The 25,289-nt window shown below is 43.8% G+C and overlaps 1 protein-coding gene and 1 long non-coding RNA gene across 2 annotated transcripts in view; one reads left to right on the top strand and one right to left on the bottom strand.

The window, feature by feature from the left end:
* Positions 1-8,034, bottom strand: part of LOC311586430 — a 28,360-nt gene extending 20,326 nt beyond the window's left edge. The window contains exon 1 of the long non-coding RNA XR_014775531.1: positions 6,739-8,034. This is a non-coding gene — a long non-coding RNA (uncharacterized lncRNA). The remainder of the gene's footprint in view (positions 1-6,738) is intronic.
* Positions 6,097-25,289, top strand: part of CDC42SE2 (CDC42 small effector 2) — a 71,782-nt gene continuing 52,589 nt past the window's right edge. Inside the window, exon 1 of the mRNA XM_084762414.1 lies at positions 6,097-6,264. The gene's annotated coding sequence lies outside the window, so the exon portion shown is untranslated. The remainder of the gene's footprint in view (positions 6,265-25,289) is intronic.

Raw genomic sequence — 25,289 nt, forward strand, 5'->3', positions numbered from 1 at the left:
CCTTCTCGGAGATACAGATCTCTGCTAGGAGGAAGTGACATTTGTCTTGTGTATAGGACACCGACCTTTTAAGTACTTGAGGGCTACCAAATGCCCTTTGCCCTCATGCTGGAGCTCCAATACTTGGAAATGGAAATCCCGCTGCTCACTAGCTCCCACTGCCCGCTGCCTACTGCCCACTGGCTCCTGCTGCCAACAGCCCTCCACTGCCCACTGCCTGCTGCCCACTGGCTCCTGATGCCTACTGTCTCCTGCTGCCTGGCAACACTGGAGTCAGTTCTGCTGGCTCTTATGAGCCAAGGAGCCTTTTCCAGGTACAGGTGGGAGCAACTTTCTAGGCTGCAGCTTGGTGCTGAATGGAATGGCCAGCACAGCCTCCACTCCCTTGGACTTAATTTGCAGACTTTACCTGGTTTATTTTTAATTTTTAAATTTTTGTTTTTTTGTTTTTTGAGACAGGGTTTCTCTGTGTAGCCTTTACTGTCCTGGACTCACTTTGTAGACCAGGCTGGCTTTGAACTCACAGCGATCCGCCTGCCTTGGCTTCCTAAGGCACATAACAAATGTGTTATGAAAACTCATTGCTATTGTTTGGGAAGAGCTGTGTATCTTGCATATATAGGTGTTAACAGGAAGGAAGAAGAAGGCTGCAGCTCAGTGGAGGAGCAATTGCCTCACATGCCGTATATCCTAGGTTCAATCCCCAAGCCTGCTTTAAAAAAAAAAAAAGGATGAAATAAATGAAAAAAGGTTCTAATTGCTGGTGATCTCTACTCTGACGGTCTGACATAGCATAGCATAAAACCTCTTCCTTCCCCCTTTTCTGGCAGTTTGTTCCCAAAGACATTTTTTATTACAATTCCCAACTGTTTGCTGGGCATAGTGGCATAGACCTTTAATCCTAGCACTTGGGAGACGGTGGATCGCTGTAAGTTCAAGGTTAGCCTGGTCTATCTACATAGTGAAGTCAACACCAGCCAGGGCTACATAGTGGGACCCGGTCTCAAACCAAACCAAACCAAACAGGAAACTACAACACCACAAGAACAACAACAACCCAACTCCTAACATTTTTTTTTTCAAGCTTTACAATGCATTTAGATTACAGGCTACATATGCTATTGAAGCTATATAAACTGCACCCTTCTTCATCCTTGCCTCCTACAGCACCTCAGGTGTGTTCTCCAGGGTATAAAAGCTTCCTCTTCTACCCGATCAGCTGACTGCCCACTTTTCACCCCAAATTGCAGGCCTGAGAAACCAGTGCTGTCTGTAGAGATCTCTGTGGCCTCCTCTGTCTTCCTAAGACTATGGTGTCCAGTTATAAGATGCTGCCATGAGGCATTTCATGGAGGAACAGGCCAGGTTTTTCTATCCAGCCTTGCCCAGCACCTGGTATCCTACCTGGCACACAGTGGGCATTCAGTGACTCCTGTGGTCTGATGTTCAGCCAGGGTTCAAGGAGGAGTGACGCAAGCGTGTCCTGAGTTGCCATCTCAGTGCCTCAGACAATGCCTTCCGAGGTGGTTATTTTTTCTGTCCTTATTGAGTTCCACATGTTTTCTGAGTTTCCCCCATCTTCCCAAGTCGTGATTTATGTGCCATGTGTCAATGATCCTGTCCACTAACTGGCTGAGATGTTTGCTATTTTCTGTTGTTTGCCTGAAGGTCTAGCTCAGTGACGGAGGGGTTAGCAAGTGTGAGGTCCTGGGCTCCATCCTGAGTGTCAAGAAAGAAGGAAGAAGAAAAAGGAAAAACAACTTAACTTTTTATAGCTTTACATAGGATCAATAGAGTGTCCTCTGTATTCCAAATAGCTTGTACATACACCTAGAGAGTGGCTATATATAATTTCTCTCTGGAACCTGGATACAACTGAGAGTTAAAAGGGGACACAATAATAAGCCAGAACTAGAAATGGTCCTGACAGACCCAGAAATATGGCCATGTTATTATGATAATCATTATGTGTTGAACCGTGAAGCTGTCCTAGGCTGGCGTAAGCCTTGCTTCTCCTTCCTTCCTTTATTGTATGGGAGTGTGCCTGTCACATGGTCTGTCTGAAGGACGGATGGTGCTTCTCTGAAAACACTCTTTTGGGGCTAGAAATATAACTCAATGGTAACGTGCTTGCCTAGCATGTGAGAGGCCCTAAATTTAACACATACACAGCAATATTCATCTTATTGATTGTGCGCTCTTTAGGGCTCAAATGGTCCCACGCAGTGCCTTTTATGAACTTTGGTTATGAGCTAGGGCAAGGAGCTTATTAGATGCTTGTGTGGTGATGATAGTTAATGCTTTCTGGTGGGTCTGTGAGTTCTCTCCATGATTTCTCATAAGTTCTCTACAGTTCTCAAGGTAGACATTAAGAGCCCTATTAAGAGAAAAGATGGGCTTGGAGAGAGCTCTGATCCGAGCCACATTGCTAATTATGCAGCAGAGTCTGGACTGAATGCCAGATTCTGATTCCACACACCACCTCCTTTCTAAATGTGGAAATAGAGCTGCAATCAAGTTTTGGAAAGCACTTAAAAATATGTATGTCACACTTATAGGAAAATTCACTGGCTTTGAGTTGCATGTGTGTGTATGCATGCACAGTGTGTGCATGTGTGGGTATGCAGAGACCAGAGGCTGATGGCACACACATCCTTCATCACTCCCCATCTTGCTTTTAGGGGTAGGTTTTCTCTCTCACTGAGTCTGGGACTTGCTGACTAGGCTGGTTAGGGATCCTCTCTGTCTCTGCCTCCCAGTGCTGGGCTTACAGGCTTTTTCCATGGGGGCTGGGGATAGAACTCAGTCCATCTGCACTGTGCTGTACAGCAAGTATTTTTCCCTGCTGAGCCATCTCCCCAGCCTCCGGCTTTGAGACCTTCAAAAGAAGGTTTATTCAGTTTAGTGAGATTGCAGAATCAGGCCGATGTGGCAGCTATGTGAGCTCAGAAGCGATTAGGGGCTGGTTGGACCAACATGTTGCTTCCTGCTGTCCTTGGTGTTTCCACTTGTTAGGGATTAGGAAGTGCGCAAGACAGCTTCTTTTGTACTTTAACAACTGTGCTACTTACCAGTATTTCACGAGGCAGGCCACTGTGCAGCGGTGAACAGTGGTGTCTGTTTTCTGTCCTTGGCCGCCTTTGGGAGCAAGATTGTACTTGGGAAAAGACGCATCCTGTCTCTGACTCTAGAAAATTCAGTTCTTGGTATTATCATAATTACAAACTGTATTTTGACATGGTGAAATCCATTCTCAATGATTTTTTTTTTTTTTTGTGAAGAAGAGCAACGTTTAACACTCAGTCCTTCCACACTCTCCACTCACCAAACGAGGCCTCACTGTGTAGCCTTGGCTGTCCTGGAACTCGCTGTGTAGACCGGGTTGGCCTTAAACTCACAGATTAAAGATATATGCCACCATGGCTGGTCTAAAACTGTTTTTTAAAAAAATCTGAATCATAAGGTATAATGATAGTTACATAATATTGAGCAAACCATCATGTATATATACTGTCAAACAGTGGTATCATCTAAGCAGGGTGCATGCTGTAATCAGCATTTGAGAAGCAGAGGCAGATGGATTGCCCAAGTTCAAGGTTAGTTTAGTCTGCAGAGTGAGTGTCAGGCCAGTCAAATCAATGCATAGTGAGACCCTGTGTCAAGAAGCTATAACAGCAGCAGCAGCAACAACAAAAGAATACCCATCTAATTGAACACAGAATTGTGTCCTTAACAAAAGGGAGGATGGATGGCCCAACAACTCAAATTAGATGCTGTTCAGTCACACACTTATCTGTTTATTCATTCACTTCTTTATTTATTTATTTATTTATTTATTTTTGAGACAGGGTTTCTCTGTGTACCCCTGGCTGTCCTGGAACTTGTTCTGTAGACCAGGCTGGCCTCTGCCTCCCTAGTGCTGGGGTTAAAGGTGTGTGCCACCGTCCCCCAGCCTCACACTTTTCTAAAATATGAAAAAGTCTATAACAAAAAGATAGTTACCTTCTATGGATAAGAGGTAGAGGATATTGTTCAAGGTGACCATATTTGCATGTCAAAGAGCAATGCAAGTAAGCAATGTATGACACTTGGGAAGTTTTTTTTTGGGGGGGGTTGCCTTAGAAAAGGTTTCTGAAACAATGTACCTTTAAGTATTATATACAAATTTCTCTGCCCTTTCACATTATTCTTACTTAGTGAAATAGGATACAAGGATGTCACTGGCCAAAAACTGCATCAAATATCAAGTAAATGGTGGCTGTACACAAGAGACTTGGGAAGTCCAAATGCTGATGGTATGATGTGGGTTAAGCTGTAATGGTTGGTCGACAGGCAGAAAGTGGAATCAAGAGGAAACTGAAAATAAAATTGGCATCATGAGGGATGTGTCAGGTCATCCCCTGGTCTCTAAGGTCGGCACATGTAGCTCAGTGGTCAAGCACCCACCGAGCAAGAGCAAGCCCCTGGGTTCCACCCTATCACTGCAGAAATCAAACCCGGCCAACTCACACACCCAGCTTCTGTTGGGGAAGACAGCCATAGCAAAACAAAACTCTGGAATAATCGTGAAGCTGGTTCCTGAAGAAGAGAACGGGGCAAGGTGGGAAGGACTGAGACCAAGTGTCACTGTTAAGGAAGATGTGAGTGGAGTGAGGGACAAAGATGTAAATTAAAGAATGTCCTAGTCCCTGCGTGGCAGTCTGGAGTATGCAGGCAGCGGTGAGTGGTGGGAGATGAATTCTGAGACCTATAGGGAAAGACCAAATCCCAGGGACTTTGTCAGCCATTGTAAAGATCTTATCTTCTACAGTGACTGGAACACTGGTGGGTTTTGACCATATGAGACATGAGCTGACTGTCCTTGAGGGAGGATAGTCTCCCTGTTGTTTTGACAACACGCTGTGTTGATGTCGCTCACTGAGGCCACTGAGGTATGACTGAGACCACGGATGACAGACACAATGTAGGTGAAAAGTCAGATTTTTTGCTTTCTTTTGAATGCAGAACCACACCAACCACCCTCACTGACAGAATGGATGTAGAAGTGAGAATGAGAGGAGCCAAGGAGTTCTTCAATTTGGGATTAAACTGCTAGAAAATGCCTAGTCATCCTGTTGGGGCGGTCGCTCCACATCTGAGTATGTGTGCCTAGGTTTCAAATGAAAGATGCTCATTTGTTTCTTCCAGCTGGGTACGTAAAGTGTACAGCTGATGTAGTCATAAGACAGAGTGTGGTGGCTGAGGCAGGAGGACTGCGGTGAGTTCCAGATCAGCCAGAGTTTTACTCCAAAAGGCCTTAGATCTGTGACACACACTTGCAACCCAGCACTTGGGAGGTGGAGACAGGAGGATCACAGATCTAGGCCAGCCTTAGATACATAGTGAGTTTGAGGCCAATCTAGACTTCAAAAAGACCCTCTCTCAAACAAGGTAGTGCACACCGTTAATCCTAGCACTCGGGAGGCAGAGGCAGGTGGATTGTTGTGACTTCCAGGCCAGCCTGGTTTACAAAGTGAGTCCAGGACAGCCAAGGCTACACAGAGAAACCCTGTCTCGAAAAATAAAACAACAACAAAAAAAACAACCCCTCCACAAAACAACAAAACACGAACCCAAAACAAAACAAACAAACAAAACCCCCCCAAAACCCACAAAACAACCAACCAACCAACCAAAACAAAAAAACCAAAAAGACAAACCGATCCCACAAGAAGTCAGAGACCCACTGAACACTTTTCACACATTTCAAATGCCAGGCAGAAGCTCTTGGCCAGTGATTCTGATATCTTAAAAGAAACGTGACCCAAGTGTTTGGGCAAGTAATTCTCGACTTCTACTGAGAGAGACACTTGGTGCTGGTTAGCTCTGCCTCGCAGCGCCCTCACTCGCCTCGATGCGACCACGGCCAGATCCGGATAAGAAGGTGCTGTGGTTCCAAGACCGGGCCTCCATCTTCCTAGCCGCCCACCCGGAGGTCATTCTGCTCGCGCCTGGCATCCCCAGCGTTCTCACCACTCCCTCACTGGGCGGGGCCTCGGAGCCGCCAGCCCGCCTGCTGGGGTGGAGGGCGTGGCCTTGTGGCAATGGGCGTGTCCGCGCAGCCGCACACGCCACCTGTGGCTCCGCCTCTGCGCGCCAGAGCCTAGGCGGGAGGGCGGAGCCGGTAGCAGGGAGCGCAGCTGCGGGTGTGTGGAGAAGCTAGGAGCGGCGGAGCCGGCGCTCGGAGCCGCGCGGCTGGAACTGGCGGCCGAGACAAAGGCGACGGTGAGTGCGGAGAGGGCCCCACGAAGGCCACGCGGCCCGAGGTGCCAAGTGCAGAGTCGCTGCCCGGAAGGTTGAGGGCGAGCGCGGCCCGGGCCTCGCCTCCGTGCTGCGGACTGGGGCTGCGGGCTTGAGGCTGCGGCTGCGCCTGTAGCCGCGGCGGCTCCATTTTTCAGGTCTGGGCGAGGTCCTCACGCGAGGACTGGCGTATGGTGCCCTTCATTCTCTGTGAGGCCGGCGCCCACGGTAGCCTGCACCTTCTCGACCGGGGAGGCGCTACGGACCCCTCCCCCAGTCCGCAGCCCCGCCGGTCTGGACCGGCGCGGAGCGGCTGGGTTTCTGGACACCGACTCCCGCCCGGCCTGCCCGGGAACCCCGGGAGAGGAGGAAGCCCAGCCGCTGCCCCACGGCCGCTGCCGCGACTCTTACAGGTTGTTGCAGTGGGAGCTCGCAGCCGGGGTGGTGAGGATTACTTACGGGTGTGGTAGGTAGCGGCACGCTGACGTCTGGTTTTGAGCTGAGTAGCAGTCCTTGGCCGGCTCATTTCGCGCGGCACCCGGGAATTCCTCTTCAGCCAGCAGTGATTGCTGCTGATAAGCTTTCCTGGAGGAGTTTGGTGGTGATGTGCAGAGCGCAAACGTTCTGGGTCTGAGAGTACCGCTCAGTGGTAGAGAACTTGCCTTGTTTGTAGGAGGCCCTGAGTGATTCAATCCTCTGTACTCCCGCCCACCATCAAGAGAAAAGGAAAAAAAAAAAGCTTTATTAAAGGACCTAGCACATAATACATGCTCAGTAAAATACTGGTACAATGAATGAATCTCAAAACACCACACAAAGTTATTCGTACTGGGAAGATTCCGCACTTACCCTCTTGACTCAGATGGACTGACTATTGGAGAGAACGCCTATCATGTTTTTGTTCCCCGCCCTGGGTAAACTATTGATAACTAACTATTCAGTTATCATCGCTAGCTTTGCAGACAATATGCTTGAGATGTGGAATTTTGAGAGAAGTTGTTTACAGCTTTCTATTTCTTAACAGGCCCTATTTCTCATCATCTTTGAAGATAACGAAGACGATAAAGGTGTTTGGGGTGAATTTTTAAGGCCTAGCTTTCTGTTTGGTAGGAGTAAAGAAAGACGTGTGTGTGCTTTTCAGGGACTGTGGCATGGTCTCGAATCTCTACGGGGTCGGGAACATGGACGGCACAGGGGACAACACCTAGTGTTGCCCTGGTTGTTAAAAATACGTTTACCCAAACATGCTCATTAAACACATAGGAAGTGCAGAGACCGCTGTCGGATGCTGTTTGTAGAGGGAACATAGCCCAAAATTATTAATCTCTTAAGCTTGAGCATGAAGTTCATCTTATGGTATCGAGCTAGTGAGGAACTGACTCAAACCTCCAGGGCCACTTTATTTAAAAAAAAAAAAGTGGCCTAGTGAGCCTCAGGAAGTGTTCATTCATAGCACTTTACCTGAAAGTTAATAAGTAACTCTTTGAAGGCTAAGATTTTTCGGTTATGGTTTCATTTGTCAGTTTAGTAGAATATGTGTAGGTTTTAAAGTGACAGAAAGAATGGTTTCCACAAGATGATGTTTTTATTCTCCCCTGAACTAGATTTTGACGCAGTGTTTTTATTGATAGTGTGACTCTAGCCCTATTTGAGTAAGGATCTTTGTAGCAACGGTTTCTATATTAAAAATCCTTCCTCTCCAAAAAGAGACTTGATACCCTATGAGCATATATAGGGGGAGGAGGTCCCCCTCAGTCACAGTCATAGGGGAGGGGAGTAAGGGGAAAATGGGAGGGAGGGAGGAATGGGAGGATACAAGGATGGGATAACAATTGAGATGTAATATGAATAAATTAATAAAATATATTTTAAAAAATCCTTCCTCTGTGGTTAGGCCAGCCCCTGCTGCTCTTCTAGAGGATTGGAGCTAACTAAGTTCCTGACACCCACACTGCATGGCTCACAACTGCCTGTCACAGGCATACGACACCTTCTTCTGGTTTTCATGGAGCACCCAAATATAGGCAACATACACACACATTGAGATAATTACAGAGCAGTAATTAAAAACAGTTCCCCATAATGGGCAGGGAACGTGGGTCAGTTAGATGAAGCCCCTCGTTCAATCACCAGCACTACCAACTGGTGTGACAGTGTGAGCCTTATTGCCAGCACCTGTGACAGTGGAGGCAGAGGGTCGTGAGTTTAAGGCCGTCTTTGGCCAATATGACAAACTTGAGGCCAGCTGAAGCTATGTGAGACTCAGAGAAACCCAGGACAAGATAAATTAGTAGCTTTCTTTTTCTTTTTTCTTTTTCTTTTTTCTTTTTTTTGGGTTTTTGGGACAGGGTTTCTCTGTGTAGCCTTGCCTGTCCTAGATTCCCACTGTAGACCAGGTTGGCCTCTAATTCACAGAGATAACAGTACCTTCCTTTGCCTCCCCAAATGCTGGGATTACAGGTGAGTGCTGCTGTGCCCAGCCAGTGGCTTTCTTTTGTTTTGGATATTTTAGCTATTTTACTTTATTTCATTTTTAACAGATCTGGGGATGTGACTTAGGCAATACGCTTGCCTACCGTGCATGTACCAGTCTCTGGATTCCATCTTCAGTATTAGAAAAGAAAGAGGTTGATGGGTAGAAAGAAGTACTTTTCAGTAATTTTCTTTTGGCTTCTTGTTTACCATTAGAAAACCACACCACTGACTAAATAGTGTTGGCAAGAGAAGAATTATTAGTAATAATATATGTGGTGCTATTTGAACTTTCTTGCTAGTATTACAACTATGATAAAATTGCATATCAAAGTGAGGGTGTGGGCTAGGCACTGTAGGTGGATCTCTAAGGCCAGCCTATACCCCCTAGTTTCAGGCCAGGCCAGACCCTGTCGGAATGGGGGAGGGGAGGGTGTAGGCTGAGGGTGTACCTTAGTTGCTAGTTTGTTTAGCACGCGTGCAGTCTTGAGCTTGAGCCCCAGTACTGCGTAAGTTGGGTACATTCCTGTAACCCTTGCCCTGGGGAGGTGGAGGTAGAGGCAGGAGGATCAGAAAATATTGAAGATTATCCTCGGTTGCTTATCAAGTTCCAATCCAGCCTAAGCTACATGGGAGCGTATTTCAAAACAAAACCAACCAACAAACAGCCCCTTTAAAAAACAAAACAACAACAACAACAACAAAAAACAACTCCCTTCTCCCCCCCCCCCCAAAAAAACCCCAAACCAAACCCAACCTGTAAACACGGAAGACTTATGATGTAGCTTGGTTGCTGAGAGTGGTTTCCTAGCATCATGAAGCCCTGTCTTTGATCCCTCAGCACTGTGTAAATCGAGGGGTGGTGGTACACTGCAGCCTCACCTCAGGAAGAAGGAGGTGGAGAGTACCGATGCATTTATTATGAACATGATGTTTCTGTTGTCTTTTGTTGATTTTTTGGGTGAGTTTGAACCAGGGCCTCATGTGTTCCACCTCAGTTGCAGCCACAACCCATTTTTATTTTTATATTTTCATGTATGGCTTAAAAATAGTGAAATTATGTGCCTTATTATGACTTTCTGGTCAACAGCATTGACTTTTTATGGCTGTTCTAGCAGTAATAAGGTGTTTGATAGAATGTTTTGATTTTAGATATGTAGAGACTCAATCTTAATATTTTTTTCCCCAGGAATAATATAGGTAACCTCACACATGTTACTGATGGGGAAATCATGATAGTTTTTCTGTCTTTTCTTTCTTTCTCTCTTCCTTTCTTTTCTCTCTTTCTTTTTTCATATTGGTTTTTTTGAGACAGGGTCTCTCTGTGTTAGCCTTGGCTGCCCTGGACTCGCTTTGTAGACCAGGCTAGCCTCTAACTCACAGAGATCCGCCTTCCTCTGCCTCCCAGAGTACTGGGATTACAGGTGTATGCCACTATACCCAGCTCAAAGAACTTAAAAAAAAAAAGATTTATTTATTTATTTAATGTGTATGGGTACTTTAGTAGCATGTATACCTGCATGCTAGAAGAGGGCATCAGATCAGCCACCATGTGGTTGCTGGGAATTGAACTCAGGATCTCTGGAAGAGAAGGTGGCGTTCTTAACCACTGAGCCATCTCTCCAGCACATTTTTCTCTTTAAAAAAAAAATTACTTATATATTTTATGTATATGTGTGCTCTATCTGCATATACTCCTGCATGCCAGAGTCATGGGATCCTATTTTAGATGGTTGAGAGCCACCATGTGGTTGTTGGGAAGTAAACTCAGGACCTCTGGACAAGCAGCCAGTGTTCTTAGCTGCTGAACCATCTCTAGCCCCCTGTTTTCTCGAGAGTTTTTGTTGTTCTGTTTTGTTTCTTTAGATTTTATTTTAGGTGTAGGAATGTTTTGCCTGTATATATGTATGCACACCATGTTTGTGTCTGGTGCTCATGAAGGTCAGATTCCCTGAGACTAGAGTTAGGGATGGTTGGGAGTCAAGCTACCGTGTAGGTGCTGGGAACTGTACTCAGATTCTCCACGAGAGCCACCGGCGCTCTAAACAGCTGAGCCATTTCCTTAGCCCTTAGCTTCTCTTTCTTTCTTTCTTTTTTTTTTTTGTTTTAATTACACTTGGGCATGGTGGTGCACGCTTGTAATCCCAACACTCGGGGAGGCAGAGGCAGACAGATCTCTGAGTTTGAGGCCAGCCTGGTCTACAAAATGGTTCCAAGGCAGCCAAGGCTATACAGAGAAACCCTGTCTCTTCAACCACCCCCCCAAATTACTATTTTTATTTTTAATTATGTGTATTTATGTCTCCAGGTGTGGCATGTACACATCAGTGAAAGTGCTTGTAGAAGTCAGAGGAGGTAGTGGAATCCCCTAGAGCTCCAGGCAGTTGTGAACCACCAGATGTGGGTGTTAGGGACCAACCTGGGTTCCTCTGCAAAAGCAGTATGTGCTCTTGACCTTGAGGCATCTCTCCAGCCCTGACAGTTCTTTAAATGTTATATTTTTGAAGAGTTTATGAGGATACACACCACATAGCCTCAGTCTGTAGAATGTGGTAGTGTCTGGTTTGTAAAGTATACTTTACAGTAGTTGTATGGTGAGGAAATCACCTAATGATACATTTTGCAGAATGTCTCCATCATTGAATGATGTTTGACTCCTTCAGAAGTCAAAATTAATGTTCTGCAAAGTCTATCTCCATCATTACAAGGTAATGAAGATTAACCACTGTTTTTATAGTTAGCTTTTTAATTTAGTCGGCCTTTGTGACTTACCAGTGCCTGAAATATTTTCTCTTTCTTTTTTTCTTTTCCTCCTCCTCCTCCTCCTCTTCCTCCTCTTCCTTCTCCTCTTCCTCCTCTTCTTCCCCTCCTCCTCTTCCTCTTCCTCCTCCTCCTCTTCCTCTTCTTTGGTTTTTCAAGACAGGGTTTCTCTGTGTAGCCCTAGTTGTCCTAGAATTCACTTTGTAGACCAGGCTGGCCTGGAACTCACAGATCTGCCTGCCTCTGCCTCTGAGTGCTGGGATTAAAAGCATGTGCTACCTTTTTATGGCTGTTAGTGTTTTTATGGCTACTAGGAGTAACAAAGGAATTAATGAGTACTGGAAAACAACTTTCAGATTTTAGGCTTACTGACTGTTCACTTTTTCACTGTAGTTGTGTTTTAGGACCAAAAAAAAAAAAAAAAAACCCAAAAAAACAAAACAAAAAAAACAAAAGAAAACAAAAAACCCAGCAACCCCTCATATTTTAGTGGTAGAGAGTTGTGATAGTTTTAGGATGCTTATTTCTTATAGGAAGTCATTTGATGACATGCCATGACATCCTAATGTTACAAGAAACCTTAGGGTAAATGTTACAGAGCCAGCAAATAACATTGAAGATGGGCTGTGATGATATCTGATACAGCATGGTTCTTGCTCTAGGATGGCTGCTCATCCTTGACCAGCTGGAGATCCACCAGAGTGTGGGCTACTTACTTCTCCATGGCCAGTGGAAGGAGGACTCTTGATTATGTAGTAATTCCCTACAGAGATCTGAACTCAGCAATTGCAACTCAGTAGATTTTTTTCTGGTTGCTTTTGAGCCTGTGGCTCCTTCCTGTCTGAGAGCTCCAGGTGAACAGCCACCTGGGCTGGTAGATCACTGTGGCTGGAACTGCAGCTTGTGGAGGGCGGAGGTGTCTTTGTGACTTATGCTGTTTGCATTTCTTCTGTAAGTGTGAGCAATGGTCAGAAAGGAAAGGTGAGGGTCATAAGGCCAGAGGGTGAACTGTACTGTCTGACCGTGTCTGTGTGCGTGTGTGCATGCATGTGCATGTGAGGCAACAGGGAGAAAGGAAGAAGGGCAAGAGGTGGAGAAAGTAGTGGATAAACAGATACAATTTCTTGTCAGAATGTAGTTATTAAATATAGATATGTCCGGTGCTAGAGAGATACAGTTCACCAGCACTTGCTGCTTTTCCAGAAGACCCTGATTTGATTCCCAGCACCCACATGGCAGCTAGTAACTGTCTGTAACTCCAGTTCAGGGGAATAAGATGCTCTACCCTCTTCTGCTCTCTGAAGGCAATTCACACGCGCGCGCGCACACACACACACACACACACACACACACACACACACAGGCAAAATGCCCATATGTGTGAAAATAAAAGCAAGTAAATCTAAAAAAATATTAAATATAGATGTAGCTGATGGAGAGTTATTTGATGGGTAGAGACTTTCTGTTCTGCAGATGAACAGCTCACAGTGTGATTGCTTGATGGAATGCCCAGTGCACTGTGAATGGTTAAGATGCTAGCTATGTATTTTATCTCAGTGAAAAGTTAAAGTCGAAGAAATGTTTGTATATACATATTTTTAAAAAATAAATACTTCAGACTTATTGACAACAGCATTGAGACCTTGCCAAGAAAATAAGAATTCATAATTTTTGGTATATTTAAAAGTACTAAAAGTTTTCAAAGTATTAACCTGGAGTTTTTATTTGAGGATAAGTCAAGGCAGGATGGTTTAGGTTTTTTTTTTAAAGGCAGGATGATCTTATTTATAACTGTTGGAATATTTGAAATGCTGAAGTGTTGGTGGAGGATTTTTTTCTTTAAGTAATTAGTTGTTGAGAATTCTGTACAATTGAGTTTTGACCTTATTCAGTCCTTCTCTCAACTCCCATGCTTACTCCCTTCCTAACCAACTAACTTTGTGTCCTCCTTTTCTTCTCCTCCCCACCTATCAGGTCTAATTTGGCTTGCCCATGTATTCATAGCTGTATGACCTTCTGGAGTGTGGCCATCTGACCAGTGACAACACTGTTCGTGTTCACCTCCCCTCTCCATGCTGGGATTTAGACTAGCTTGAGCTTGCACTGGGATTAATGTATGCTATGAGAATGCTGTGAGTTCATGTGTGCAGCTGCCCACTTGTGTCTGCGGACACTGTTTCCTTGTGTTCACTTAACACCTCTGGCTCTTAGTGTTCTGAAATGATCCCTGAGCCTTGGAGGCGAGGGTACAGTATAGATGTTTCATGTAGGGCTGAGCATTTTGCAGCCTCTTACTCTCTTACCTTACTCACTTGTGGGCCTCTGTGTTAATTACCATCATCAGAGAAGCAAATAGAATCTTCTCTGATGAGAGCCAAGAGATGCGTTAATGTATAGATAGACATAATAATATGTCACTAGGGGTCAGTTTAATGCTTTGTCCACTTAGCAGAATAATAGGGGTAGGTTCTGCTCTAGGGCCTATGAGCAGCCTCTGGTTCTTAGCCCAACAGTGGTCCCAGTGCGGGTTTCATCTTATGGAGTGGGGCTTATATCCAGTTAAAAAGTGGTCGGTTGTTCCCATGATGTATATGCCCCTATTGTATCAGTGGTCATGTCTTGCTAGAACTCTTGTTGGTTTAGTTTGCAAGATTCACAGCTGGTGAGATTGATGATCACTTTTCTTCTCCAGTAGCATGCATAGCACCTTCTGGAATTAAAAACTAGCCAGTAGTGATGAGACTTCCAGGTTAGTACCAGCTTAATATCTCCATGTTCTATGACTCAAGTGCATAGCATCAGCAGCAATAAGGCCTTAACATCAAGCTCTGGAGGGTAACCAACAGTATTGTCAATAGCCTGTTGTGTTTAGGGGCCTCTGGGACCTTTCTTGCCAACACCTTCAAAAGAGGAGTTCGTGCCTAGCATTGGGCTCTTCATTTGTTAGCTTGTGGTGTCTAGTAGAAGTATTGCTGTTCAGGGTTAGGGTGACTCTGTTTTAACCTACACACACTCTATGTATGTATGCATAGATGTGTGAGGAAATTTCTACAGTCATAGGTAGGCTTCTATAGGGCATTTTGGAAAGGTTATTTCTTTCTCTCCATTTTCCCTTCCATGCCCCACTTCAGTTTAACCTTTCTTGTTCTGTTGACCCCTTTAAACCTTTATACAGCTGTTTTCAAGGCATTTAAGGATTTTGTATCTGTTAGGAGGGCATTAGTTCATTTTTTGTAAGAGTGATTTTTAGATTTAGAACACATTTCTCAGTTGAAAGTCCTAAAATACTTAAGAACAATGCATGACATAGTGTTGCCTATGGTATTTGTATAGATTGTAACAGTTTATTATAATAGCATTATTACAAAACATTTCTCAGTTATTTATTTATTTATTTATTTATTTATTTAGTAATTTTCGAGACAAGGTTTCTCTGTGTAGCCCTGGCTATCCTGAATTTGCTTTGTAGACCAGGCTGGCCTTGAATTTACAGAGATCTGCCTGCCTCTGCCTCTGCCTCCTGAGTGCTGGGATTAAAGGCATGTACCAGCACGCTAGGCCTGTTACTATGTTTTTAAATCTCAGTTTTTGTTTTTTGTTTTTTAAATCATGAAAATGTTTAGCTATTTGCTAAGGATGAATCTAGGACATTTTGTTGATTTTTTTAAAATGTTTTATTTTATGCTTATTGGCATTTTGCCTGCATGTATATCAGTGTGAGGGTATCTAGAGTTAGAGACAGGTGTGAGCCGCCATGTGGGTGCTGGGAATTGAACCCAGGCCCCATACAAAAGAGCAGCTAGTGCTCTAAACTGCCAAGCATTTTGTCAGCCCTCTTGGAGGATTTTAAAAACAATTGAAAGTATATATTTTTGATTTTTTTTTTTTTTAAGATTTATTATTGATACAGTGGTCTACATATACACCTACAGGCCAGGAGAGGGCATCAGATCACATCATAGATGGTTGTGAACCACCATGTGGTTGCTGGGAATTGAACTCAGGACCTCTGGAAGATCAGTCAGTGCTCTTAACCTGTAGATTGATTCATTTATTTTTGGAGACAGGTCTCATGGTGCCCAAGGCTGGATTACAGCTGCCTGTGTAGCTGAGGATGACCTAGAATTTCTGATCCTCCTAACAGAGGTTAGCTGAAACTTGTCTGTTGGTCCACCTGAAATGTCCAGTTTCAGTAATAAGTAATCTTTGCCTGAAACTATAGTACTTAGAAATGTATGTAGTTAAAAATGGATTATGAGCTGGGAGTGGTGGCACACACCTGTAATCCCAGCACTCGGAGGCAGAGGCAGGCAGATCTCTCTGAGTTCGAGGCCAGCCTGGTTTACAAATTGAGTCCAGGACACCCAGGGCTACACAGAGAAATCTTGTCTCGAAAATAAATAAATAAATAAATAAGAAATAGATTATGGTAAAACACCCCTTTTCCTAGAAAGTGCTACATGAGTTCACATTAAATCCGATGCTTTTATTTTACAGGGATTGTATGACCCTTGAGTAGTTTCGTTTACTGATCTAGAAATTCATGCAATGATTTCTTATGACATTATGTATACCAAAGTACAAAATTATTTTTGGTTTATTTGGTTTATCAAGTAACCTACTTTGACTTTATTTTTCTTTTCAGTGCTGGGGATGGACCCCAGGGAGCCCCAGGTGTTAAGTACCTGCTTACTGTTGAGCTGCACCTCAGTAGAAAGCAGAAGGTGTGTGCTTCTGTCCAGCACTGTGTGTGCTCCACACCTCCTGCTGTGGGAGACTACAGGTCTCCATGCAGCTGCTCTGCTCAGTGATGGTTACTGATAACGGTGTAAGTGGACGCAGGGGTTCTCACTGTGCCATCAAGCCGTCCCTGCAGATTCCTTCTCTAGGTCTTGTGGTGGTCATGAAGCTTTTCTAGTCACTTAAATAATAAAGTCTGCTAGTGTCTGTCAGCACTAGTCTTATTTTAGTTCTTTTTCTTTTCCTTCCTTCCTTTCTTTCTCTCTCTCATTCTCTCTCTCCCTCCCTCCTTCATCTTTCTTTTGAGACAGCTTACCATTATGTAGTTCTGGCCGGAACTTGGCTATGTGTACCAGGCTGGACTCACAGAGATCTGCTTGTTTCTGCCTCCTGAGTGGTGTGATTGAAGACGGGTGCCATCTCACCTGGTAGTTTTCTTTTTTGTTTCTTTGTTTTATAAATAATACTGTCAATTTTTCAGTAGGGGTGTCCTCCCCTGTTTAGAGATTGGGGATAAGATGAGGTTTTGAGTGGTTAGTTTTGTTGAATAGGTTGTTAGATGACTCCTTCCAGAAACACTGTGAGTGGTGTTCTTGGGTTTCATGCCTGGGAAGCACCATCTCCCGTGTTTCTAGTATTCTGGCTCAGTGCGCTTAACATAGGCTCATTTTGCTCAAGGAGAAGTTTATCTTCCCCTTTAAGTTAGCTGAATAGCATGTTACTAGAACTAAACACAGTACATTAAAATGACTTTATAATACAGCACAGCTATCAGCATTTTCCTGGGGCCTCAACATCCTTCCCAATTCCTGTCTAATAATGCCATTTTCAGGGTACTTCTGTGTATGTGTGATTCATGGTCCACTTCTCCTTTTAAAAATTTTTTTCTTTGAAATTTTTCTGAGATTTATTTATTATGTGTACAGTGCTCTGCCTGCTTGTGTACCTCCATGACCGAAGAGGGCATTTGATCCCAGTATAACTTGTTGTGAGGTGCCATGTGGTTGCTGGGAATTGAACTCAGGACCTCTGGAAGAACAGTCAGTGCTCTTAACCTCTGAGCCATCTCTCTAGCTCCCCGCTCCCCTCTCTCCCCAGGTCCACTTCTGGTAGAGTCATTTTGCTGTTAAGTTTCTTTTCTCCATAATCTCTCTTGAGTATTCTTTGTCTGGTTTGAACCCAAGGTATTCACTATTCTTGTCTCTTTACACTCCATCCTTCCGTTACTGCATTCATCTGAACGCCTGTCACCCACAGCTTGTATAGCAGTTTTTTTTACCCTGACTGTGCCCAAGTCTTCTCAGATACTCCCACTGGCCTCAATAACCTTACATGCTCTCTTAGTCTGTAATCTCACTGCTTTCCCCTGGTTCAGTGCTTTCTTTCTCCTGAATGACTGTTTATACCTCGTTCGTCATCTCTTGCACCCCCCCTTTTTTTTTCCATTTCCAGCTGATGACCTAGTTTCTTGTAAACTCAGAATGAAAGCAATCAGAAAACGTTTCCTGGGCATCTTACATCTCTACTCATGCCTTATGCATCTTCTGTTTCTGTTCTCACCCTTGGTTTTGTTCATTTTCTCTGGTCAAGGATATTAATTGCTCCAGTCTTCCTCTCACTCAGCATGTACCTTTGTCCTATTTCTACTGGATCACTCTTAACTAATTATATATAGATAAAGGTGAAAAATCTCCCATCTTCTAAAAAGTATTCCTTAACAACATGTTCATCTCTTTCCTTAGTTACTGTTCTAAAAAAGTTGTGTTTTAGCCGAGCGGTGGTGTCTCTCTCTCTCTCTCTCTCTCTCTCTCTCTCTCTCTCTCTCTCTCTCTCTCTCTCTCTCTCACACACACACACACACACACACACACACACACACACACACACACACACACACACCTTTAATCCCAGCACTAGGAAGGCAGAGGCAGGTGGATCTTTGAGTTCGAGGCCACCCTGATCTACGAAGTGAGTTCCAGGACAGCCAAGGCTACACAGAGAAACCCTGCCTAAAAAAAAAGTGGTTTTTTTTTTGGATATCAGTTAGTTATTACTTGTCTGTTCAGCTCCTGTCTAACAGTCTACCATAGCTGTACTTCGGAGGTAGATTCCCTAGTTAGTTGTCCGTACTAATTTCGGTTGAGCTAGCAGCATTTGGCTTGACTGAGAATTACATCTTTGAAACCTTTCTCCCCTTTGCTTTCCGGATAACTGTGTTGTCAGTTTCTTCTTCTTTTCTTTTCCCCCAGATTTTTTTTAAAAAGGAGGCAGTGTTCCCAGGGTCTGTGTTTAGACCTCTGCTGTATTTATATTTAGTCTCTGTGATCTCATCCTATCTATCTAGTGAGAATTACCATGTATTTCAGGCTTAGAATTTTATCTTTAGTCTGAATCTTTTTCTAGCCTCCAGTCTTGTAGATCCATCTGCCTAATCAACATTTTCAACTAGATACCTGACAGCTTCCTATTAACAAGCCCACAGCTGCATTCCCCCTCCGGCTTCTCTTCCTCTGGCCGTCGTTTCCATCCCAGTCTTCCTCATCTGGTTAAATGTCAGCTCTGTCAGCTCCTGTTGTGGAAAGCCTGGCAGCCCTTCTGATACTACACATCCAATAAAGCGAATCAAAACAAGGGGCTGTGAAAAACGTCTGCTTCTGTGTATCTTAAAGGCTGGGTTAAGAACAAGTGCAGGGCCTCTAGGGATACGCAGCTCGGTGGCTGTGCTTGCTGAGCATGTGCAAAGGCCCGGTGTTTGATCCCCCCCAAAAAACCACAGGCACAGAGACGCTCAGAAATAAATCCACCCGTTTTCCCATCCTCCAGTCCTGTCGTCCTCTAAGCAACCGTTCTCTTACTGCTGCTCTTTTCTGTCTCCGGCAGAACCACTAGGTCAGGCTTGTAAAGTGGAAGTCGGTTATTTTACTTCTACGTTCAAGAGCCCTTTGTGCTGTTCTACTTTCCTTTCTGTTGCTATGATAGCATTTGGACCATAGGTAACTTGGGAAGAGGAAAGAATTTATTTGGCTTATACTTCCAGGTCATAGGACATCATTGAGGGAAGTCAAGGCGGAAACTCAAGCAGGAGCTGGTAAGTTAGCCAGAGAGTTGCTTCTGGACAGTGTTTTATCACAGAACAGAGCAATAGAAAATGGAAACCAGAGTTACTGCTGTGCTTAAGTGGTCCTCTGTTGTTTGTATTGTCCTGAGTGTAAGTTCTAGCTTTTCCTGGGCAGACTGGACTCTGCTCCGTAGTCTTCTTTGAGGTTCCTTGGCCCTAGTGCACAGTTGTGCTGTCTGTGCCCCTAGGGATGCAGCTTTGCCTCATTCCCTGCGCTGAATCTCAGTATTTGGCAGTGGATGGCTGTGGAGGTGCTCGTATTTGCTAAGTGAGCGTGTGGAGCTGGTGCAATGCACATATGTTTCTGTAGCTGAAAGTGTTTATAGTTCTATACAGAATTAGTGGAAACCAGAAAGATGCAGGAAGAGAAAGTAACTGAAATTAATTATTTTTAATATGGAAAGTGGAAACACACTGAAATAAATAGTAAGGGTCAGTAGAATTGAAGAGAACTCTGGGGCAAGGAAAGACAGAGACGGAAATGTGGTCCGAAAGGAGGTGACAACACTTAAAAGTTTGTTTTGTCACAGAGAAACCCTGTCTGGAAAAGCCAAAAAAAAAAAAAAAGTTTCGTTTTGTTTCAGTTTATTTCTTGAGACATGGTCTCACACTCAGTAACTGTGGCTGTCCTGGAACTCACTATGTAGGCCAGGGTGGCCTCAAAGAGATCCTCCTGCCTCTGCCTCCCAAGTGCTAAAATGAAACGAGCCACTGTGCCTGGCTCCACCTAAAACTTTTTGAGGATGCTTACTCCATATTTCTCTTTAAGATAACAATCCTTGAAGGCTGAGTGTTGGTGACTTACATGGACTTAGACACTCCTGCTTTGGCTGTGTCGTACCTTGCTTTTTACTAGAGCTGTAGGTTGAAATGAGACTGAAAGCCAAACATTTTTCTTTTACTAAGCCTTTGTTAAAGAAAAACAATTACCGTTACTTACAGAACTTGGCAGTATTCTTTTGCATATGCTTGTACATAACCCAGAGGTTAGCCTCTAGGTGTGGTTCCTTGAGCGTCTCCCTGCTCCCCCCTTTTGAAACAGAATCTGACTGGGACCTGGGGCATTGCAGATCAGCCAGATTGGCTGTCCGTGTCTGTGCTGGGGTTGCAGGTGAGTGTTACTGCATGGGCGTTATGCTGGGGATTGATCTCAGGTCCTGGTGGCCAACACTTGATTGAACTTCCTTACCAGCTCAAACAGTTCTCAGAGTTTTAGGGGGGAAATTTCAGGGCACAAAAGTTGGTAACAGTTGTGTCCTTGCAGACTGTACTTCCTGTTTACTCCTCTCTCAAAAGCAGAGCTGGGGGCATGAGGGTGGAGTGCTGGTGTGTCACATAAATACCCTGTATTTCCATGGTATATTAGCTACAGTAATGCATGTCACTATTTTGAGTAGTATTTAATATATGGGTGTACATATTTGTGCTCTTAAGTGAAAAATGCTGGGATGTACATGAGTGCTTTCGTTTTTGTGATGCCGCAGGTTAGAACCGTGGCCTCACATGCACGGCAGTCATGCTACTGACTGAAGTTTAAGTCAACCATGAGAAGAGAATACCTGTGAAGTTAATTATATGTAAATTTTTAGAGTTTTGCTGAGATAAGAATTCTTATTTAACTTTCCACCCTAAGCTATAGGCATCATTTCCTGTTGATTAAAGCAACTTTTTAGGTAGAATTTTGAAAAAAGTGGCATAGAAATTACCAAATTAATAATTGTAAAATTAGAAATTATTCTCTTTTGTCTGGCCTAAACATTTTTGCATTTTTATTTAATATGTAATTTACCTTTTTATTGATTTGTTTTGTGGGACTAGTATGTGGATATAATCTAGACTTGAATTTTATGGTCATGTGAAGTAGGTTTAGGTATGCTTTTGTATAAATATGTACATACAGTTTAAGCTTACATGTCTAGCACTCTTAACTCCTAAGCAACAATAATCATAAAAATCAGATTTTGTATTTTACTTCACATTAAAAGGAACATAACCAGGCTGGACATGGGGTGCGTGTCTTTAATCCCAGCACTCAGGATCGCTGAGTTTGAGGTCAGCCTGGTCTACGAAGCAAGTCCAGGACAGTCAAGGCTCTGTTACACAGAGACACCCCCACCCCCCCACCCCCACCCCCCCCCCAAAAAAGAAAAGAAACAACCTACATATGTATTTGTTATTGTAGTATTTGAGAGTCTTTCTGTTTAGCTTGGTCTAGCCTCAAATTTATCATCTTCCTGCCTTGGCCCCAAGTGCTGAGATTATAAGTATATACCAACCACACTGGCTCTCTTTCATAATTAAAAAATTATTTTTAAGCCAGGTGTGGTGGCATATATGTGACCTTTAATCCCAGCACTTATGAGGCAGAGGCAGGTGAGTTTGAGGCCAGCTGGGTTTACATAGTGATTTCCAGGACAACCAAAGCTACATAGTGAGATCCTGTCTTGAAAGAAAAACAAACAAACAAACAAACAAACAAACAACCCCCCCCAAAAACAAAGTATATATTTATTATTTTTAAATTATGTGTGTGTGTTTGGGTGTGTTTGCATGTTTCTATGTGCATATGAGCATGGATGCATTTACCCTTGGAGCCCGGAAGTGGGTGTCAGTTCCCCTTGACCTGAAGTTATGAGTGGTAGTGATCTGCTTTCGTGGGTGCTGGAAAACTACCTTTGATTGCAGGTACACTGTTACAATTTGGGGGGGGGGTTCGAGATAGGGGTTTTCTATGTACCCCTGGCTGCCCTGGAACTCACTCTGTAGACAAGGCTGGCCTCGAACTCACAGAGATTCACCTGCCTCTGCCTCAAGAGCTCTGGGATTAAAGGCATGTGCCACTACTGCCCAGCATCTGTTACAAAAAAAAATTTTAAAGGTCTCTCTTTAAAAAAAAAAAAAGATTTATTTATTATGTATACAATGCTCTGCTTGTATGTACACCTGCAGGCCAGAAGAGGGCATCAGATCACAAAGTAGATGGTTGTGAGCCACCATGTGGTTGCTGGGAATTGAACTCAGGACCTCTGGAAGAGCAGTCAGTGCTCTTAACCTCTGAGCCATCTCTCCAGCTCCCTGTTACAAATTTTAATACATATTTTAATGTCCAAGTAACTTTGAATGACACACTAGAATGGTTTGGTTAAAGTTATAGGATCCATTTATTTTATAGACTAGGTTGTCTTTAATGACTCCAGCATTGGCCAGGCGTGGTGGTACATGCCTTTAATCTCAGCACCTGTGAGGCAGAGGCTGGGGCAGAGGCTGGTGGATCGATGAGAGTTCAAGGCCAGCCTGGTCTACAAAGTGAGTCCAGGACAGCCAAGACAACACAGAGAGACCCTGTCTCGGAAAACAAAAACCAAAAACCAAAAAACAAAACAAAACAAAACAAAAAAGTCCAGCATTGATCTACTTGAGTTTATATGTGAAATACTGCCCTAGGGTTAATGCAGTCCATATTCATGAACTTGTGCATAAAAAAATTACTCTGTGTATGTGCATGTGTCCACACAAATGCTATGGCACTCCTGTGGAGGTGAGAGTAGGCCTGACTTAATTTCTTAACTGTATCCTGAATTTCTTCTTTATCCCAGTGCTGATGCTAAAGATCGTACAATGTCCCTGAGAGTTTGTTGGTTTGTGACTGATCAGTCTATTCAGATTATTTCTCTGTAGTGAAAGAAGTCCATCTGAGCCACTGTGCTGTGTGCCAGTCCTTGCCCCTTCCTTCTGTAATGAACACTCTACTTCAGCATTTTGATTTGAGTTGGTTTTGCCTGTCGACTATCTAAATGCTACAGACATTTCCTGCTACTCTCCGGTGTCTCCCAGTTAGTGTTACCAAGTCAGTAGATGATTTCCTGTCAGTTCTCAGGTGCTCACAGCTTCTCCTACCATATTTTTCGGACCATAAAACACACTTCCCCACCCTCACCGCCCAAAAGTCGGGGGTGATTGTTAGGGTGTGCCTTATGGTCCGATTGCTGTTTTTGCTGTTTTTCTTGTTTTACTGCTCTAAAAACTAGCTCTGTCTTAGGGTCAGGTGATTTTTGTAGTCCAAAAAATACGGTATGTTTTCAACCCCCTGGTTCTAGAGACTCTGCTCCTGTCATAGTGAATTTATTGTTTAGCAGTTGAACTTCGTTGACTGAGAGGGTTGCTGGCATTTGTTCTGCCACATTTACTTTACTTAATTTATTATCCCTTAACCCAAATTGTTCATTAATGCACAGTACCAAATAAATAACTGTTTTATAAAGAACATCAGAAAATATAAACCAAAGGAAAAGGCTTGAATCTCCACCTTAACATTACAGGGGGTGATTATTGGTTTTTCAAGACAGGGTTTCTCTGTGTAACAGCTCTGGCTGTCCTGGAACTTGCTCTGTAGACCAGACTGTCCTCAAACTCACAGAGATCCACTTGCCTCTGCCTCCCGGGTGCTGGGATTAAAGGCATGTGCCACCATGCCTGGCTACAGGGGGTGATTTTTGATGAATTGCTTTTCAATAAAAGCGATAAATATTTCCTCACAAAAGTAAGATTCTATTACATCTCACTCTAGCAAATGTTGCCAGCATGAAAGCATTGCTTTTTATTCAGTGAAAGAGGATCTATTGGAAAGGGGAACTTAATATTGGACAAAGGTAACACTGCAAGTTGTGGTGCAGAGTAGTATTAGGCCTGGCTGGGTGGTGCACATCTGTAGCTCAGCACCTGGGGGGCTGAGACAGGAGGGTCAAGAGTGAGAAAGGAGGTGAAGCTGAGCCACCTGTGAAGAGCTGGTTAGGACTCAGAGTGAGCGTGTATTTCATGTATGGAGTGTGGAGATGTGGGTCAAGAGTTGCTGTGGCCTCACCATAATGGGCTGGGCTTGGTCATCCCTGGAGTGGCCTGTGTCTGTTGGCTCAATAGTGAAGATAAGGAAAAAAGAATTGCCTGAGTTACTCTCATGGAGTGAGATAGTCATATCTCTGGAGCCAGTTTCTATTATGTGTCCAGGGACATGGAGAACATTAAGACAGCGTTTTTCTGACTCATGGAAAAACCTTCACCTGTGGTCATCTGTTCCTGCTAGAAGGCTATGCCGCATATTATGTAGCAGGTGAATGTTATGTAATGCTGAATAAAAATGAAAGAGAGCCTTTAAAAAGAGGATGGGGCAGTATGGGCTACATAATGAGACCCTGGCTTGGTGTTCTCATGCCTCTTGTATTTTTGGACAGTAGAATGTGGCAAGTCACCTCAAGACAATAATTACTTAAGTAGCAATTTTTTTCCTCCTTAAGGACATTCTTACTGCCATACAGTGGCTATGATTCCATATACAGTAGAATTACTTTAATAAAATAAAGGTTGTAGGATAAATTCATATGTTTTTGTTTGCCTTGTTTGGTGTTGCCTTAAGGTTAAACTAATTATAGTGGTCCTATGAGACGACTTAGTAGGCAGGGGTGCTTGCTGCCAAGCTCACAACCCATGTTTGATGCATGGGATTCCCATAGAGGAAGGAGAGGACTACTTCTTACACAGTGCCCTCATTTTCAAAATTTCACCATGGCACATATAGTAAGCAAGTAAATAAATGTGACAAAAAAGGTAATTTTAGAAAGCACTCCTTGGAACACTCTAGTAGCATCTTGCTCATGGTAGGCAAGCACTCTACCATTGAGTCATATATTTTCAGCCTCAAAGATGTGTCCAGTTGAAGGAGTACAACTAAGTCTGTGTTAAATAAGATAAATTTATCTACAGTTGACAATTTCATTAGTTACTGATGTACTTTTTATGTCAGGCATTCTTAGGAAAAAGTTTAGCATGTAAGAATTGTTACATTAGGAGCTGGGGGAGGCGGCACAGGCCTATAATCCCAGCACTCAGGAGGCAGAGGCAGGTAGATCTCTGTGAGTTCGAGGCC

The sequence above is a fragment of the Acomys minous genome (assembly GCF_964271855.1).
Source record: "Acomys minous genome assembly, chromosome: 16".
NCBI lineage: Eukaryota > Metazoa > Chordata > Mammalia > Rodentia > Muridae > Acomys > Acomys minous.